Source organism: Bos taurus, chromosome 9, assembly GCF_002263795.3.
Source record: "Bos taurus isolate L1 Dominette 01449 registration number 42190680 breed Hereford chromosome 9, ARS-UCD2.0, whole genome shotgun sequence".
Lineage (NCBI taxonomy): Eukaryota > Metazoa > Chordata > Mammalia > Artiodactyla > Bovidae > Bos > Bos taurus.
Window position 1 is genome coordinate 101,800,645 of NC_037336.1, and position 7,265 is coordinate 101,807,909.

General features: G+C 43.9%; 1 long non-coding RNA gene across 1 annotated transcript; it reads right to left on the reverse strand.

Moving 5' to 3' along the window:
* Positions 1-355: 355 nt before the first annotated feature.
* LOC104969670 (uncharacterized) lies at positions 356-6,767 on the reverse strand. Its single transcript, XR_808985.3, has 2 exons — positions 5,510-6,767; positions 356-2,863 (listed from the first exon to the last, which is right to left on the reverse strand). It is a non-coding gene; the product is annotated as an uncharacterized lncRNA (long non-coding RNA).
* Positions 6,768-7,265: the final 498 nt, after the last annotated feature.

The following is a 7,265-nucleotide window of genomic DNA, read 5'->3' on the forward strand; positions in this document are numbered from 1 at the left end:
TTGTAAATTATTTATGAACAATAAATAATTATAGGATGCAGTAAAGGTTATAATAAAAGTGTGGATTAAGCGCTATGGGGACACAGAAATAAGAGATGGCTGAGTTCCCTATGAGACATAGATGGCTTCTCAGAGTAGACAGCCTTTGAGCTGAATCTTCGAAGGAGAAGTTTCTAGGCGGGTAACTCAAGGGTGTTCTGAGTGGAGGGGACAGAGAGGACTGAAAAATCATGCTGTAATCAGGGCACTTGAGTGACAGCTCAGCATGGCTGAGAGCGGAATTCACACTGAGAATGAAGAGAAATTAGGTGGAAAGGGGCTGTTGACCTGAAACAAATAGACTGCCAGAAGTCTCTCCAGCAAAGATGGGTTTATTCAAGACCAGCAGAGATTTGTAGCTTGGGATCTGCAGCCATGATGTGAGTTGCGGCCACATGCAGGTCCCTGCACAGCTTCCAGAGAGAAAGAAGCTGGTGCTGCAGGCGGGGGTGGGAGGCTGCGCAGTACACAGGGAGCCTGTGGCTTTTTCTTGGCTGAGTCCTCGCCAGGAAGAGAAGGAATCTTTCTCTCCCTCTTGGGCTCAGCCATCAGTCCTCGCAGGAAGTAAGAGCTCCTCCTTCTCGTCTCCCAACCAACAAACTGAGGTTTCTGAGTACTAGTCTTTTACATTTCCCCCATTTGATCAAGATCTTTTTCTGAAAGCGTCACGGGTCAAGAGCCAGGTGCTCTAGTCTCAGGGGATTTTTAGCCGCTGAGTAAATTTTTTATCAGAAAGCACCTTTCAGGGTGTCGGGTCCCAGGTCGGAGAGAAAGTTGCAGAGACTGGAAATGTACAGAGGTCACAACTGAGTGACAAAGATGGCTAGAGGGAGCGAGAACTCTCAGACGCTTTTTATCAAAGTCTGTCTGTCATCAAGGTCATAGGCCCTGGAGATCATCTGTAGCATCATGTCCTCATCGGAGGTTTGGAGATGAACTTCCAACAGGCATGGTCCACATATCCTGGGAAGCCTGCCTCACCAGACGTCTGCTTCCATTCTGGGAAATCTCTGCTTTCAGGGCCCCTGATGATGTGCAGTTCTGGCCAGTGTTCAGTGCTTCTGTTTAGGTGAGCCACACGAACCCAAGTGTCTGCTCTTTGAAGTTTGGTGGCACAAGTGTTGATTAACAATACTTGATAGGGACCTCTCCAGTGAGGGGGAAAAGAGTTCTTCTGGAGGTATCTTTTCCAATAGACAGAAGCTCCAGGTTGCAACATGGGATGCTTAAAATCTTTGTCTTTTGAGAGCATACTGTGAAGACTGCTTTACCAAAACATGGTATTAGAAGCAATTAGGCCTTTGCGATATTGAAGTATCTCTCCTTTTATCATCTGTGGGTCAAAAGAAGCATCAGGTGTGCTGGGTTCCTGTGACTATCTCAGAGGTTGAGAGGCTATGAATTCCAGAAAGAAGGTATCTGAGATTTGGAAGGACCGGTGGCAAACTTTGGCCACAGCGTATTTTGCTAATTTAGTCTTAGTGATGCCATTAGCACAGTCTGTTAAACCAGAGGATTGAGGGTGGTTGCAGAACCAGCTGAACAACACAGACTTGTCCAAGCACCTGTCCAGGAAAAGGGGCTCCTCCACCACTGTATAGTCCGAGAGGAGGCCCCTGGTCCGAGAGGAGGCCGCTGGTCTGAGACGAGGCCCCTGGTCTGAGAGGAGGTGCCCTGGTCCGAGAGGAGGCCGCTGGTCTGGGAGGAGGTCCCCTGGTCTGAGAGGAGGCCCCTGGTCCGAGAGGAGGCCCCCTGGTCTGAGAGGAGGTGCCCTGGTAGGGACAATCTTTTCTGAAAGGGTTTTAGCAACAGAAGAGGCAGCAGCCTGTCTCAAGGGAAGACTCCAGTCCAGTGTGAAAACACAGACCATGACCAAAACACACTTACGTCCAAGAGACAAGAGAGGTCGTACGAGACCCACTCGCCAGCCCTTGAACGATCATCAGGCAGTTTTAAATGTCCAGGGGCAGTGTGAATGGCTTCCCTTGGATTGTACTTTGGACAAGTGGGACAGGGCGGGGAGGCGGTTTTCAAGACCTTTGTAATGTTTGCCCACCTAGATTAGAACAGACGCCACTTTGCCAGCAGGCCAGTGGTTCGATGCATGCCCAGTGGCAGGACTGGTTGATTTGGTCCAAGCCAGAGCTTTCTTTAGCAGATGAACAACTATTTAGTTTCCAATCTTATTTTTCCTTTTCTAAGGCCACGTATGGGTCTTCTCCAGCCAGTTTTCCTAAGTTGTCATTTGGAGAAGTAGCCCTTTAGGTCATGACCGAGGTTTGGCTTCTGTGTCCTTTTAAGGGAAGCATTCCTTGCAGAAATATTAACAAGGAGATGTCCTCTAGCTTCCGGAGGGTCAGGTGTAGAATGCCCTGGAATCTTAATAATACCTAAAGTGGTAGGTTAAAGTATCGTACTTAATAACTCCTGAACACAGGGGCCATCTTTAACTTCACTGCCACTTGAGTAAGGAAGCCACATTGCTTTCCAGAATCCAGCGTTTCCAGCGTTTCCAGCGCTCCAGAATCATGACCTGCGTCAAAAGTGCCACCACTATCAGTGTAGACGTGGCAGTTTTGTCCTTGGCTAAAGCACAATTCAGCCTGTGAGGCTGAAGCAGCCACAGGTACTTGCTCTTGCCACAAACAACATCAACAGCAGCTGTCACGGCACACAGAGCGCAGAATCTGCCTTTATCATCTTTTAAGTAAGAACCATCCAGAGCTAGGGGACATTAACCGGCACTCCGTTGAAATTTCCTGTGGGTTATCACAAGGACTCAGGAGGTAGTCTATTAGCATTGAATGTTCATGACGTACTTTGTCTGTGTAGGAGAGGAGAGAAGTAGCTCAGTTAAGGTTACTTTGACAAAGAATCGTATGTGGGGTAGTTAACAATATGACTCCTTAAGAGGTGAGGGCCGAAAAATGTTGAGTATGGGGAGGATTTAAGAGGGCTTCTGCTACATGGGGTACAACCATGGTTAAAGGGAATCCACTGGGGGTTTTCAGCGGCCTTTACCAAAAGGTAAAGGCAACGACGGCTGTAAGGCAAGGAGGTATTTCCGTTCCAGAGGCTCTAGTTTGAGGCTGTAATAATATTCTGGGTCAACTGATGGTCCCCGTGTTCTCAGTAAGTACCCAAGGGCATTCCCTTCCTTTTCATGTGCAATAAGGAATGTGATAATTGACTGTGTGGATGACAACAAACTGTGGAAAATTCTGAAAGAAATGGGACGACCAGACCACCTGACTTGCTTCCTGAGAAATCTGTATGCAGGTCAAGAAGCAACAGTTAGAACCCGGCATAGAACAATGGACTGACTGGTTCAAAATTGGGAAAGGAGTACATCAAGGCTGTATACTGTCACCCTGCTTATTTAACTTATATGCAGAGTACATCATGTGAAATGCTGGGCTGGATGAGGCACAAACTGGAATCAAGATTGCTGGGAGAAATATCAGTAACCTCAGATATACAGATGACCCTACCCTTATGACAGAAAACAAAGAGGAACTAAAGAGCTTCTTGATGAAACTGAAAGAGGAGAGTGAAAAAGCTGGCTTACAACGCAAAATTAGAAAAACTAAGATCATGACATCTGGTCCCATCACTTGATGGCAAATAGATGGGAAACAATGGAAATAGTGACAGACTTTATTTTTTGGGGGTCCAAAATCACAGTAGATGCTGACTGCAGCCATGAAATTAAAAGACACTTGCTCCTTGAAAGAAAAGCTATAACCAACCTAGACAACATTTTAAAAAGCAGAGGCATTACTTTGCTGACAAAGGTCTGTATACTCAAAGCTATGGTTTTTCCAGTAGTCATGTATGGATGTGAGAGTTGGACCATAAAGAAAGCTGAGCACCGAAGAATTGATGCTTTTGAACTGTGGTGTTGGAGAAGACTCTTGAGAGACTCTTGCAAGGAGATCAAATCAGTCAATTCTAAAGGAAATCAATCCTGAATACTCATTGGAAGGACTGAGTTGAAGCTTCAATACTTTGGTCACCTGATGTAAAGAACAGACTCATTGGAAAAGACCCCGATGCTGGGAAAGATTGAAGGCAGGAGGAGAAGGGGGCAACAGAGGATGAGATGGCTGGATGGCATCACCGACTCAATGGACATGAGTTTGAACAAGCTCCAGGAGTTGATGATGGACAGGAAAGCCTGGCATGCTGCAGTCCATGGAGTCGCAAAGCGTCGGACACGACTGAGCGACTGAACTGAACTGAAATGAACTGAACTCAACTGAAGGGTGGGTAGGTTCATCAAACTTTCTTTTAAGGCCTTGAAAGCCATGTCATCCAGTTATTCCCATAAACTTGGGTGGGGGTTGTTATTGTTGAGTAAACATATAGAGGTTTGGATCTAAGAGAGAAATTTGAAATTCAATTTTGGCAATAGCAAACTAGCTCAAGAAAACCCAACAGTTGGCAATTAGCTTTAGGTTTGGGAAAACGTAGGACCCCATGAAATCTATCTGCATCTAGGTGTATGTAGCATGTATCAGAAGCCATAAATATCAAACCCAGGTTCAGGCAAAGTAAGTTTTTCCTTTGCAACCTTATGTCCCTTTATAGTGGGGTTGACCAAATATAAATGATATTCCAGAGGTTCTCTCATTAAGAATGTTTTGCCTTAAATAATGATGTTTTAAATATAGGTGTAAACATATATTTGTATACATAATATATATGTATTGAGAAAAAGCCTAGTGAAAACTCTGAAAAAATTATTTTATTTATTTTTGAATGTTTTATAATTACCACATGCTACTTTAATAAACAAATACAATTAAAAATTAAAATCTAGAAATACGAAATTTTATCTTTTGTGTTTTTTTTTTTGGTCAACGTAATTAAATTCACATGTCAGCTCTCCTAGAATACTGGGCACAGTGCTGAAAATCAGGCATAGACTTCTCACCCAAAGTAGAAGTATAATCTCTTCTTGCCTTGTTTAGTCGTTAAGTCAGGTCCGACTCTTTGTGACCTATGGACTGTAGCCCACCAGATTCCTCTGTCCATGGGGTTTCCCACGTAAGAATACTGGTGTGGGTTGCCATTTCCTCCTCCAGGGGATCTTCTGACCCAGGGATCGAACCTGCATCTCCTGATTAGCAGGTGGATTCTTTACCACTGAGCCGCCTGGGTAGCCTATACAAAAATGTTAAATCAACCCCCCAAATTAAAATCTTTCAAGCTGCATGAAACGAATGATTATGTGCCAGACTAATACTCTAAAAAAAAAATAACATTTGGAGGTCAGTGTCTGCCACATGAAATTTACTGCAGAACACATACTAAACATAAGAAGTTAGCAAATTGAAAAGTATAACACTTATTTCATGCATTGCAATTGCCTCATTTAATAGAAAACACTTTTAAAGTAAAATGAAAACTAACTTACAGCATATTTTGTCTAATAAAAATACTCATCTTTAAGATTTCTTTTACTTACCATTTTTTAAAGTTATTTTTAATTTTTTCCTAAGTGACTCATGAATAGTTTCCAGAAGTTGCCTCTTTCAACTTCTCTTGCTGTTTCCGCAGATAGTTATCTTCCTCATTCTGACTGTGTTTATACTTACATCTCTCTCTGGGTCACTGTAAGACGTTCTCCGTGGTCACCCAATAACAAAAGATAGAGATTTAATGGCTTATTTAATCATCTTCCCAAATTTTCCTCTTTCCTGCCATGCAGTAAAAATAAAAACAATGCTAATTTACCTTATACAAAAACATAAGTACTTTTCCCTGTGAGGCAAGTTGCATACCATGATTCTATTTCTTCTTTCTTTCTTGTCCAACGTCTGCTTTTCCTAGAGTTAAGAATTCAGTAGTCTTCTATCATTTCTTCTTAGGCTCACCAAAAGTATTATGTTTAAAACAAAACCAACTGCTGTTTCCAAATGGCCAAGCCTATCAGCATATTGGATGGTTATTACATTAGGCTTTCTGGAATCATCTTATCATTCTGTTCCAGGATAAATAGGTATCTTCTTCACCCTTCTGTGCACCTGTTCTCCTGACTTCTGTTTACTTCTCACTTCTGCCATACTCGCATCTTTCTCACTACAGCCAGGAAAAATTCTCCACTTTTAAGGATCTGTGTGATTAGACTGTGCTCAGCTACTCAGTAGTGAAGTTGTGACCAAGTCTTTTGTGACTCCATGGACTGTAGCCCACCAGGCTCCTCTGTCCACGGAATTCCCCAGGCAAGAATCCTGGAGTGGGTTGCCATTTCCTCCCCCAGGGGATCTTCCCGACCCAGGGATCAGACCCACATCTCCTGAGGTGCAGGCAGATTGTTTATCACTGAAGCACCTGGGGAGCCTAGTGATCAGATTAAACTCACCCAGCTGATTCAGGATGTTGCGAGGTTTCTAGTTTCACCACCTCTGCTACATAAGGGCCTGTGTGTACACAGGCCCTGCGGGTTTAGTTTGTGGATGACTTCGGGTATCCACTATCCTGGCCACCTTACATATCTTTTAGTATCTATTTTTTCTCACTTCTTTCTCTTAATGCATTATTAGTTCTGTTCATTTGCTCTCGGGTTTTTTTTTTTTTTTTTAACACATACAAATGTTTAATTCTTCACTGAGTTTGTCACTTCCTTTCTGGGTTTTCTAAATCTGACACATGTTGCTTTCTATATCTTATGCCATTCTTTATGTCTGCTGTTAATCTAAAACAATAAAACAGCCAATTATTTTACCAACAAAACCAGTTTATTCAAGAGCAGCAAAGACTTGCTATTTGAGACAGGCAGCTATGGTGAACCACGTGCAAGCCCAGGAAAACAAAGGAGATCCATTTTCGAGGGAAAGGGAAGTGGGGACTGCAGTAGACAAAAAGTCCCCAGGAGGAAGTTAGCTGGAGGAGAGTGGCTGCTCATTGGCTGAGTCGTGCGAGTCTCTCATTGGCTGAGCTGTTGCCAGGCAAGGGGAGAAATCTTCCTCCTTCCTCTCCGATGCCTGACATGGCAGGAATGTCTCTTCCCGTTGCAGCCTGGGTCGCCCTTGAGCGGTGTGTGCATGAGAGCTCCTCCTCTGGCACCCTACACGTGAGGTGGTGTGGTTTCCCCTGACTAATGTTCACGTTCATTTCTTTAAAAATATCAGATTATCATTCTCACCTATTTTGGGGGCACGACTTTCTGGCTTCTGTGGAGCCAGAGACCCCAGAGAGGAAGGCAGGAGACAGCGCTCTCC